This window comes from Schistocerca cancellata, chromosome 6, assembly GCF_023864275.1.
Source record: "Schistocerca cancellata isolate TAMUIC-IGC-003103 chromosome 6, iqSchCanc2.1, whole genome shotgun sequence".
NCBI classification, from domain to species: domain Eukaryota; kingdom Metazoa; phylum Arthropoda; class Insecta; order Orthoptera; family Acrididae; genus Schistocerca; species Schistocerca cancellata.
Window position 1 is genome coordinate 373,403,012 of NC_064631.1, and position 13,483 is coordinate 373,416,494.

The following is a 13,483-nucleotide window of genomic DNA, read 5'->3' on the forward strand; positions in this document are numbered from 1 at the left end:
AGTTTGATGGCTCGTCAGCTTAGTTCAGTCGCTCGTTGTGCCTCCAGATAACACGTCGATTCCTAAACGAGGGCAAGAAGACTGCAGTAAACGTGACGTCATTCTGCATCGTCCCGTGCTATTAAGCACTTAGATCATAGCGGCAGCTATTGCTACGAACTTCCACAGTTCAGGGAGCATGAATATCGTCTTTATCTTTTGTACTTACACGTATTCCTAATTCTGCTGTCTTCCTAGATAAAACCGTTTCATCTCTTCTCGTGACACAAACTTCATGTCATTTTAAAAGTTTATTGTTTGCAATATTCATGTTGGTGACGAAATCTGGCTACTGGGACTAGACCAGTGAGACATGGTACTTAGGGAAAGGCAGCGTTAGGTGTGGACGGGGCCTTACTCAGTTACCATTGGTTGCTCAGGTTTTTTAAAAATCGTATACACTTTATTTGGAACCAATTGTATATAAGGGTGACAACAAGGAACGATTAACAAATTTGACTGTTAAGACAATATGTAATTAAAATTCCTTAGACAAATTGCATTCACGGCTGAAGGCCTTATTGACCAGATATTCAAATTATTTGTCAGCTGAAGGCCCCAATAGTAATAACTAAAAAAAAAACAGTTTGACAGCTGAAGGCCTAGACAGCAAATTCTTACTAAAATATTATGAAAAAGGACAATCATATTAAGAGACAATGTCTAATTAAAAATTCTTAAGACAAGTTGCATTCACAGCTGAAGGCTTTATTGACAAGAAATTCAAATTATTTGTCGGCTGAAGGCCCCAATAGTAATTACTCAAAAACAATTTGACAGATGAATGCCTAGACAGCAAATTCTTGCTAAGATATTATAAAAAAAGGGACAATCATACCAAGAGACAATATCTAATTAAAAATTCTCAAGACAAATTGCATTCACTGGTGAAGGACTTATTGACAACCATCACAATCTGACTAAATCAAGAGAGAAGTAGGCCTCAGACAGTGCTCCTAGAATCGGCCTGGGAAAGACGGTCAACTTCATAACCAATGAGACAGGCAGCCAAGAGTTGAATTCACTTAACCGGATGGCAACTCAAACTAGTGATGGTTTAAACGCAGACCAACACTCTTGCAGAATCTACCTAACGTTTGATAACCAATAGAACGATGGAATAACCCAGACAAAACGGAACTAGCGGACAGCACTGCGTCTTGAGAATCTGGTGTTTAGAACATCCAGTAGCAGAAGGTACCACTACGACCAAAGTAGTCCAAAACAAACAACATATCCGGACTACAATCAAGGAGGCTGTCGAACTACACGCCTTACCAGACAGCAGCGGCAAGGCGAGGAGTGGTACACTGCCATGAATATACTCTCAAATGGTTCATATGGCTCTGAGCACTATGGGACTGAGGTTATCAGTCCCCTAGAACTTAGAACTACTTAAACCTAACTAACCTAAGAACATTACACACATCCATGCCCGAGGCAGGATTCGAACCTGCGACCATACACGACACCTCCAGGGCAGGTGACTGGGGCTTTAGAGGTCACTAGACAGAAAAATACCATTAGTTGAACTTCATCAATAAAAACAAGGAATTCAATGATTAATAATAAAAGGTGGAGGATGGCTAATTAATTTCGACATCTTTAAACACTCCAGTCGTTGTTCTTCATCTTAGCGACCCTGCGAGCAGCAACACGCGAACAAAAATAGTGGTGGCTCCACTACTGGGTTAATGTTCACTCAACTCAAACGTCCTTTGTCTGGTGGAGAACGAGGTTTTCGCCATCGCAACTATAGCCCCTCTATCCGAAGGTGCCTGCGTGTCGCCAGCGGTCCCCGCATGTCCGCGCACTGTCGGACCACATTGCTGCCCTGTCCCAACCGAACTCCCGACACACCCGACCCAGAAAACACTTAACGTCCTTCCAAAGATAGTACCACGGTACTAAATATCGATAAACGCTGCTGCTGCCACTTGCGGACAGACAACGCTAGCAAACGAAGTGGCGCCGGTAAACACAAGAATAAAACGAGACGCCACTATCCCTATTACACGATGCCAACCTACCAACGGCACCAACGCGAGCCGCACACAGCTCAACCAGTGCATAAAATTTTGTTCTTATACTGTATGATCAAAAGGTAAGTGCAATTTGGAGAGCATAATCATTGAGAGAAAGAAAAGAACAATGGCTAAGTTTTTAATTGACAGGTTGAACCCTTCGATATTTTATTAACTTGCTGAATGGTACAAATGGAAAGTAAAGCGGAACAGCATTTAAACAATTTAAATTTCCAGAGGACAGGAAAAGTGATACTTATCATAAAATCTGCTATAAGCCACAGAAGAGTGTACATTTGCATCTACATCTGTACTCCGCAAACCACGTTACGGTGTTTGACGGAGGTTAATTCACGTACAATTCTTACTTTTCCCTTTTCCCTTCCACTCGCGAATGATTCGCTGCAAGAACGGTTATTGGTAAGCGTCTGTGTGATCTCCAATGTCTATGATTTTACCTTCATGGTCTTTTCGCAAGATGTACATAAGAAGAAACAATATATCGGTTGACTCTTCTAGGAATGTAAGCTCTTGGATCTTTAATAGTAAACCGCACCGATACAAAATGACTCTCTCAGAGTGTCGGCTACTGGAGTTGGCTGAACTTCTATATGACAGTTTCGTGTTTAGTAAATCAATCTACAACGAAAAGTAGTGCTCTTCTTTGGATCTTCTTAATTTTCTTTATCAGTCCCATCTAATACAGACCCCAGACTGCCAGGATGACGAGCAATATTCAATTGTTGGTCTAACGAGGGTTTTGTAAGCCGCCTCCTTTGTGGGTAGACCACATTTCCTGAGGATTTATCCAATGAATCTTAGTCTGGCATGTGACTTACCCGCGATTAGTTTTATGAGGTATTTCCACTTAAGTTGCTTCGTACAGGTACTCTGCATATTTTATGGATGTGACAGCTTCCAGATGTTGTTCTGAAACCGTGTAACAATACAGTAATGGTTCTTCTAAGATATTTAAGCCCAATATATAATATTTGTTTATACTGGGGGTCAGCTGCCAATTCCTGCACTAATCATCGAACCTCCATGGGTCTTCCTGCATTTCGCTACAAATTTGTAATCTCGGTAAGTCCCTCTTTATTCGATGGTTGCAGGACCTCCTCTGTTCATTACAAAATGTCGAATGAAAACACCTTCAGCTGTCTAGATTTACAGTTGTTATTTTATTGAGCAACCTGTTTCAGTGCTACATTAAGCCTTTTTGAGGCCTCTGACCGGCATACAGGAAGAATTCCAATTGTGGTCCAGTCAAAATAGGGGCTTGAATTCAGTGACTGGTATCCGTAGATTTTTGACACGGCGATCCGTTCGATTATCACTTGGTGAAGCGATCGCTGTGACAAAAATCTACGTATACTAGACACTGAATGCTGGCTCCCATTTTGACTGGATCGAAGTTGGGATTCTTCTTACACGCCGCTCAGGGGTCCTGAAGATGGCGTACTGTACCACTGTAGCGGATTGCTCAATAAAATAGAAACTATAAATTTAGACGGCTAAAGGTGTTTTGTTTCGATGTATTACAAATTTCTAGCGTCGAGACCTCTGTTTATTCCGCAACAGCTCCATCAGCGAAAATCCTCATCGAACGTCCTAGATTATCCTCTAGGCCATTTGTATACAGTGTGAGTCACTTAAGACGTAACACACCTTTTATTTCGTAAACAGTTACACATATCAAAACGCGGTTTTAGGCAAATGTTAGAGCATCGAGAGGAACGTATGTTTTTGTTTGGTTAATGTTTTTAATGCTGGTATCGACTGAGATGCTGAAGTGAGTATGTTTTTTTTTTATTTAAATAGAACCGTATACTTTTATAACTGGATTCGATAGCTCATGAGAAGACAATTACAGCGATATAGCGTTTGTTAATGTTGACGTTGAAGTCTGTCTTCAAAATAATTACAGAATTATCCTACAATTTTCGGAGCAAACACTGCCAAGCAGGCTTCTCGGATCAGGCTGCGAAGTTGTATGCCGTAAGGTAGGCCTGCGCTACGAGAATAAAGCTGTATATCTCCTTCAACCATTTTACTACCTAGATGCAGGTTCACCTACGAATACTGCATATGGAAATACGACATAAGCTACAATACAGCATATCACAAAGGGCTTAGAAAAATATTTCACATTTGTGTATCCTCCCAGATTTACGGGAGCTGAAACAGAGAACTCAGCTGTTCATTCTTCAAAAATAAGGAGGTCTTACGCGCTGCAAAAAGCGACTACTGTATTAAATATCTAATTGAAGAAAGAAGATATGATTTATCTTTTCCTGTACGTGGATGTGTGCTTCTTAGAGGTAAAATACATGCTGTCGGACAACTGTCTCTTTATGCACAGCTTTAAATTATATTATGTGGGATACATTAGTTTAAGTAAACGTTTTGTTAAGAGTACATTGGTGACCATCTGTACTCCGAAAAATAAATATTCTTAACTAAACGTCGTTTCATGTTGAACTTAAGCCCATAAATGACAGTGATCAGCTATGTGCAATGCACGCTGTCGGGTTACTTGAAACCGCAGTGCAGTTTCGTACACAAGTAAATGAAATAAACAATTTACTAACAATGATATGGTAACCTCCCAAATCACATAAGATAAATTTGGTCATCCAAAAAAACTTTATCCTTTGTTTACGCATGTATTCAATCTGTTAAGCATGGACTGAGAGGTACATTTACAGATGTAATTATAGTAGGTGATTCGACGACGCATATCGTCTGGTGTATTTGGGGCTTCGTCATAGCCTGCATCTTTGTGTGCTCGCCAACGAAAGAAATCGAGAGGAGTTAAATCAGGGGACCTGGCAAGCCATTTGATAACAAAATTTCATTCTTTCCAACTTCCAGGCAAGTTCTCATCCAGTGGTTTCGTTGCAAAACGGAACGAGTGAGGTGGAAAAACATCGTGTTGTATCAACATACACTGTCGAATTTCCAGGGGTACCTCTTCAAGAAGAACCGGCAGAATGTTCCTCAGAAATGTGGATACGCATGTTCATTTAGAACGCCTAAGATGATGTAAGATGCCACAATGTAATTTCCTATCATTCCAAAATATACGTTTACGCTCCACGACCGTTGATGTGGCACCTGAAGAAGCCAGAGTCGATTTACGGCCGCCCTGTAGCGTATGCTATCCAAATTTACATTATTATGGTTAGCAGATGTTGCTTCATCGGTAAAGGGCGAACGTTGGAAAAACGTAGGGTCATCTCTCAGTTGCTGTAGGACAAACCAACAAAATTCTGTACGATGTTCGAAATAACGGTCATCGGATGCCCGATGTAGCGACAGATGACAGGGATGGAAATTCTGTCGATGTAGGATGCGAATGACACTCGTCTGGCTGATTCCACGTTCCTTGTCAATATGTCACGTATCATTGTGCGGACTAATTAGCGACGTAGCCACAACAACTTCGTGTTCTCTGTCAGTTACAGTCTTCTTTCTTGTCCTGTTTTGGGGTTCAAGCAGCCTGTCCGCGGTAGCGTCTTAATAATTCGTGCAACTGCTTGCTGCGTCGGACATTGGCGATCCGGATGGATAACCATATACCGCTGTACTATTTTCGCGAATTTCTTTTACATTTTCCATACGAAAGTAGTATATTCAACTTCTCCTCATTGATATACATGTCTGCATGCAACGAATCTTGAAGCAGAAATGTGCGGCCTGCAGTGCAGACAAGTAAACAGGCAAATGTGTCAACATTCTGACACACCGTAGCACGAGAGCTCTGCTTAGCGGTGTCTGCACCACTAATGTCCATTCTGGCCACAGTGCTCCCAAATTCTAGGACATTTCTCGGGCGCCGGCCGAGGTGGCCGAGCGGTTCTAAGCGCTACAGTCTGGAGCCACGCGGCCGCTACGGTCGCAGGTTCGAATCATGCCTCGGGCGTGAATGTATGTGATGTCCTTAGGTTAGTTAGGTTTAAGTAGTTCTAAGTTCTAGGGGACTGAAGACCTTAGAAGTTAAGTACCATAGTGCTCAGAGCCATTTTTTTTGACGTTTCTCGAAGTTTTTACGACAGGTTTCAACGTTCAACATTAACAAAAGCTATATCACTGTAACCGTTTTCTCAAGAGCTGTCGAATGCAGTTATAAAAAGTGTACGGTTACATTGAAAAAACCAAAAAAACCTTATAATCGCTTTAATATTTCTTCAGATATCAAAGCTAAAACATTAACGAAACAAGAAAACAATAATACATAGCCCTCGACGCTCTAACATTTGCCGGAAACCACGATTCGATATGTTTAACCGTTCACGAGACTAAAGGGGGGTTACGTCTTGCGTGACTCATCCTATATACATTGTGAAAATTAATGGTCCAATAAAATTCCCCTGGGATACGCCCGAAGTTACTTATATGTCTGAAGCCTTCACTCCGTTGAGAATGACATGCTATGTTTACTAGAAACCACTGAGTACATTCCCATAGCTGGTCCTATATCCCGTGTGCTCGTATTCTGAATCGGGGGTGTCAGTTTGTGAACCTCATCATCATCTAACAGCCACTTGAAACAAACTGTGGAATGTCTAGGATAATGGCAGTAGGGAAGTCTCACGTATATTGACCATGGATACACGATGATATGAACGTGCATTTGTTGGCTCTGTCGTGATTTTATTACATAAGGACGCCTGCGTGGCGGTACTCGGCTGGGAGTTAACTGGTTCGACTCCTGGAGGTGGATGAGAAGTTCAGTATCAGTATTTGACAGGCAGGGGCGGAAAGATGGTGTCATAAAGTTACTGATCAGCAATCTTTGCGACGATGTCTTGAATTAAATTTTGAACCTTTCCACAAAGTGCCATGAAGTGGGGGCATGTGATGCTGTTGATGGAGATCCGTCCGTCGGATGGGAACGTTAATCTAGGCGACCCCCTTAGCGGTATTCGAGAGGAGCTGGCTATGAGCTAGAACGTAGTTTCACTCTCGTCACCATCATGCACACGCAATACACTCTTTCACTGCATTCACCTACAATTCACAAACATATACCCCAGACCAGTAGCCGGCTGGTCGCTGAATCCTGCAAGTCGCTGAATCCCGCTTCGCTGGCTGACTGCAGGCCCAGCGCTGCTGACGCAGAACTCCAACGCGCCAGCGGGCTCGTTACGTAAGCCCGTCGCACTGATTCCGCACCAGCGGGGTGTTCTCGACCGTGCCGTATCTGTTATGGCCCCTGGCGACGCCCTGCTACCTCACGGTGGGGGATGCCCACTCGTGTACACGCCCGACGCGCAATGGCAGACGACGGTTTGTGCGCAAGGAGAGCGATTCGCCGCCCCCTGTGCAGGAATCAGCCATGATGCTGCAGGTGATCTGGTGCTGACCGCTACACTGTGGCATTAAGTACGGGAGAGACATAGTACGTAGAGGCACTGCTCTGCCGTCGCCTCAAACCGGTGACTGCTACTGGCGGGTCCTTATCTGAAACTGCCCCGTCATCCTGGCTGGGATGCAAGATTCAGAATAATTTTATGAAAAGAATGACCAACAAATATAGTCGGCAATGGCGCCGTTATTGTGCGTAAGTGCCATCACTTCTGCTGCTATGTAAGTGTGTCAGCTTTCGTAGCCGTTGTCACTGCAAAAATTTTCTGGGTTGTGAGCAGTGTCATATTTCTTCAAACAATGGACGTATCGACCCCTCTGCTGGGATCTTTTTAAGGGTCTCGTGGTGTCCACTGTAGGTGGGGCAGACCCGTGTCAAATGCTCTTATAAAGAAGGGTTTTTCTCACTTATGTTAGAGAAGTGGGATTATCGGGTAATAATACTGGGCTACCATTGGAAGGCCATCGTCACTGGACAGCAAAAGTTTTCCCGCCCTTTTGCTCAACAAGAGACCTATTAGCTAAAACTCCTGTGGCTACCATTAATGGGCCAACATTATTGGCCAGAAAAGGCTTGTTCCCACACTTATGCTGGAGAAGAGTTACTGTTTAAAATTCGTTCTGCTGCGTTTGGTGGGCCCATATCGTTGTCTAGAAGTGAAACGGCAGAGCTTGAGAGAGGGAATGCTCATCCAAAATGTTATGGTCCGGCATCGTGGCTCCCCCCCCCCCCCCCCCCAATCAAGGAAGTGAATACGCAGTCGCGACATGCGAGGAATACAAACAACACCCCAGAAGCTACTTCTGCGGAGAAAAAAAGAGTTTGAATAAACATTTCTCCTCTCTTGCTCTGGCCGTTTCACTTCTAGCAAATCATATGGGCCCACTAATAGCAGCAGGAGGAATTTTAAACAATAATCCTTCTCCAGCATAAGTATGAGAAAAATTCCTTTTTGATCTATGACGTTGGCCCACTAGGGGTACCCACTGGAGTCCTAGCCAATAATCCCCTCCTTCGGCACTAGTTTGGGAAAACTTCTCTTACTATCCAGTAACGATGGTCAACCAGTGGCAGCTCAATGTTGTTACCCAATAATGCGACCTCTCCAGCACGTGTGAGGGAAAACTCTCCTCTATAAGAGAAGGCGACACTGGTTTCTGACAGTGCCCAGTCTACCGTGAACACCATAAATTCAGAAGAAGATTCCAATAGCAGGTTCGAAACGTCTATTGTTTGTAGAAATATGGTGCGTCCTAAGAATGCAGAAGATTTTAACTTCCCTACTGCTACTGTCTGTACGGAAATCTCTCTCGCCACTTACTACACTAGTTTGCAGTGACAGTTCGCTGTTTTAGCAAGCTAACCTGTCAAGCAAAACTGCATCGGTCTTATTGAATTATTACAGTGACAACATGCCCTATTCGCCAGTTTTAGCGCTGCTGCAATACTCCGAGTTTCACGACGGTATGTGGTCGTTACGCCACAAAGTTAGTAGGCCGCTAAAGACGTCATCTCCATTGGCCGGACACAAAGGTCAAATTTCTTCTCTTGGAGCACTTGGGCACCCACGTGTCTTGTGAAAAGTGGTCGTTACCGAGATGGCTTGCCACTTTGCACTTCATCATTCATACTTCTTTGACCACTGGTTCAAATGGCCCTGAGCACTATGGGACTTAACTTCTGAGGTCATCAGTCCCCTAGAACTTTGAACTACTTATACCTAACTAACCTAAGGACATCACACACGTCTATGCCCGAGACAGGATTCGAAGCTGTGACCGTAGCGGTCGCGCGGTTCCAGACTGAAGCGCCTAGAATCGCTCGGCCACAAGGGCTGGCGTTTGACCACTCTGGAACCGTTTACAACACTTAACCGTCTTGTCATATGAAGATGCATCGTTGCCGTGCACTCCTAGTAACTCAGCAAGGATTGTGGTAATGTTGTTCCCTTCAAACGCAGAAAGACAATAACCACACAATACTGACTTTGTCAATGGGCTGCATTTTTTCCTTGGTGTGTGTGTGTGTGTGTGTGTGTGTGTGTGTGTGTGTATGGATGTGTGTGGGTGTGTTTGTGTGTGTGTGTGTGTGTGTGTGGGTGTGTATGTTAGTGTGTGTTTGTACTACAGTGACGTGCTATGACGCTGGGATTTCAGTGTGCAGCCAACGGGACTGCAGATGTTTGTCTGCAGACAAACAAAAGAAAAAAGAACGTAACTTAATTTTTTCGAAGTGATAATTAAAAGTTCATTAATTCCTGTGATACATCTGCTTACAGATACACAGTATTCTATTCACTTAAGTACCTTCTAACAATAGGCAAGTACCATTTCTAACCTTACGGGTTTTCTTCCCTCCCCCCTCCCCTCTGTGGATTCTTATAGTATAATTATATTCCGTTACACTAAGACTGTTTTATTCGGTGAGTAAAATCCTTAATTAAGTGTACATATTCCTTTGATTTTGAAGACATACTTTACTGATGCCTCTTCCTGGCCTGTCTCACACTCGTTTTATGTCGGACCACGTGCGTATTCCTTACCAAACCGCTAGTTAGGTATTCAGTTTCTACTCCATACAGCTTCGATACGTAGAATTTCACGTACGAAATTTGTTGAAAAACTTACATTAATAAAATATTGTTTCTCTACGTCAGCGGCTAAGTGAATCTTTTGTTTAACATTATACATATGACCTTGAAAAAGACCTCCTACTTTTATTCTGTTATGTCTCGCTGTAACACGTAATGATAGTAATGGAGGTCTCCATGCCTATTGTTTCAATTATTTATGTAGAAGTTCGCTACAACTGGGCTTAATTAACAGTGTATCACCACCCATTCTCCACATCATAGGTTCTATTTGTGGTTCTATTTTAAGTGGGCTGTTGTCCAAATACACAATATCGTTACAGAAAATATGATTTCAAAGTCTGAGTATTTAATTTAGTATAACATCAGGAAATCAAGGCAGCCTATCTAAGCAGACTGACATGTCCAGATGTTTCACTATCCCACTCTGTTCATTAAAAAAGTCTTTAGAATGTTTGATGTAAGATTTATATCTGCGAAAATGACGTCATAGTAACGTAAACCAAGCAATCATTCAAAAGGTGGACGTCAGATAATAGGTATTAGCGGAACATTTACTTTGTGTGCTTTAGATCATGCTGTGATTAGTGCAAGATATGACAATTCGACTTGAACATAAATAAAACGTACTCTACACGACAGACGAAGTAATCCATTAGTATTCGATTACAGTATTGAAACTAAACCAAATAGCGAAAGAATTCTGTATAATACGTAGAAGTAAATGTTCTTCTTCTTCTTTTGCTAACGCCTTTGTCCGGCAGTTTTCACAGGGTCGGCATGGTTACAATCGGATTTGGCAAGGTTAATTTGAAGGGGTGGCCGGATGCTCTTCCTGCCGCAACCTCATACCATCCAGAATGGAATCAATGTACTTCAGCTGTCTGCATCTAGTGTAAATAATGAAAGAGTGCGAACGTGTTTCAAAACGCTACTAGGCGTGTAACTCGGGCGGGAAGTGGGGACCAGTCCGGTATTCACCTAACGGGATGTGGAAAACCGCCTAGAAACCAAATCCAGGTTGGCCGTCACACCGGCCCTCGTCGGTAATTCGCCGGGCGGATTCGACCCGGGGCCCGCGCGCCTACCCGACTCCAGGAAGCAGCGCATTAGCGCTCTCGGTTAACCTGGCGGGTTCGAAGTAAACGTTCCAAGAGACCAAAATTGGAATGAGCACAGAAAATTAAATGTAGGAAAAGTAAATGCCAGGTTGAGAGTCATTGGATGAATCTCAGCTAAATGTAATACGTCCACACAGGTGACGGATTTTAAAGTTTTGGTCTAGGGCCCACACATAAGTTATGTGAATAGAAGAGAGAAAGAAGATCCAACGAAGGAGGCCACGATTCGGCACCGGATCGTTTAGTAATCGTTAGGGCACTACAGCGATGCTCAGCAACATTCTTTTTCATATTTTACAAACATTTATGCCTCATGGGGACCTTTACTTTTGAAACCTCGATACCGTACGTTGCAAGAAGAGTTACACAGTTTATAGCTTCCTCCACGAACTCACTATGCCCAGCAACTCAGAGGTGTTAGAGCTCATGTGAAGGATTATGGGTGGTCGTTCTTCTCACGCGAACGCTGGTGGTTTCAAACGTTCTACTCATCCCTTCATTTGAAAATAATTTATTACTAATTTCCTATGAATGAATTATAACATCCATTCCCCATAATAAAAGTCCAAAAAAAAAGACAAAAGTTCAAAAATGTTCGACACATGGCGCTTCATTTGATCAGAATAGCAACAATTAGCATAACCAAGTAAGACAAATCAAAGATGATGTTCTTTACAGGAAATGCTCAATATGTCCACCATCATTCCTCAACAAAAGTTGTAGTCGAGGAATAATGTTGTGAACAGCACTGTAAACTATGTTCGGATTTATTGTGAGGCGCTGGCGTCGGATGTTGTCTTTCAGCATCCGTAGAAATTTCGGTCGATTACGATACGCTTGCGGCTTCAGGTAACCCCAAAGCCAATAATCGCACGGACTGAGGTCTGGGGACCTGGGAGGCCAAGCATGACTAAAGTGGCGGCTGAGAACACGATCATCATCAAACGAGGCGCGCAAGGGATCTTTCACGCGTCTAGCAATATGGGGTGTTTTTTTTTTTTTTTGCTTGTAATAAAACCCCATGTCATTCCAAGCATGTGTGTCAATTTTTACCTCTCTATCTACATTATTCCATGGTTTATTAAGTTTTCAAATTTATACTGACTTTTCGATCACCCGGTACGTACGTAGCTATACTAGAATGAAAATAATAAAAAAGTGGTGACAGATAAAGATCTGTTAATAGCGTAATCACGAAAGTAGAGCGTATTCTACGTTAAACACGGTCCAGTCAGATTAATATGACCACCGCCTATGATCGTTGTCAACGTTTAAGAATCACTCAGAGGTGGCAGCTGGCAGGCTACATAAAGCGTGTCGGGGTGACGTGGATAACAGTGCAGTAGTTGTCGTACTGTGGAAACGCAACGATTTATGTGACGTCCATATGGGCATGAGCATTAGCTTTCGGACCAAGGGTGGAAGCTTTTCCGAAACGGCTGCGTTTGCAAACTGTTCGCGTGCTGTCGTGGTTAAAGTATACCGCACATAGCGAAATGGCGCTTTCCAAAGCTGTATTCAAATCATCTGTGGTACACCACGAGCCGTAACGACAGGGGTGAACGGCGGCTCTGGAGATTTGTACGGGTAAAATTTTTGAAATTTGTGGTAAGGTCTTAGGGGACCAAACTGCTGAGGTCATCGGTCCCTAAGCTTACACACTATTTAATCTAACTTAAACTAACTTACGCTAAGGACGACACACATACTCCCATGCCCGACGGAGGACTCGAACCTCCGACGCGGGGAGCCGCGCGGACTGTCACAAGAAGCCTCAGACCGCGCGGCTACTCCGCGTGGCATTTGTACGGGTGAACAGACTTGGAGCTGATGAGCAACTGACCACCTAGATGTACCATGGGGCCGGCCGGAGCGGCCGGGCGGTTCTAGGCGCTACAGTCTGGAACCGCGCGACTGCTACGGTCGCAGGTTCGAATCGTACTGTAAGTAGGCTGTTTATGTTTTCTTATTGGCAACGTTACGTAGCGCTCTGTATGAAAATCACTGGCTGTGCTGTGTGCAGTCTGTCGCTAGTTTGCATTGTTGTCTGCCATTGTAGTGTTGGGCAGCGGCAGCTGGATGTGAACAGCGCGTAGCGTTGCGCAGTTGGAGGTGAGCCGCCAGCAGTGGTGGATGTGGGGAGAGAGATGGCGGTGTTTTGAAATTTGTCATGAACTGCTATATATATTATGACTATTAAGGTAAATACATTGTTTGTTCTCTATTAAAATCTTTCATTTGCTAACTATGAGTATCAGTAGTTAGTGCCTTCCGTAGTTTGAATCTGTTATTTAGCTGGCAGCAGTGGCGCTCGCTGTATTGCAGTAACTTGAATAAC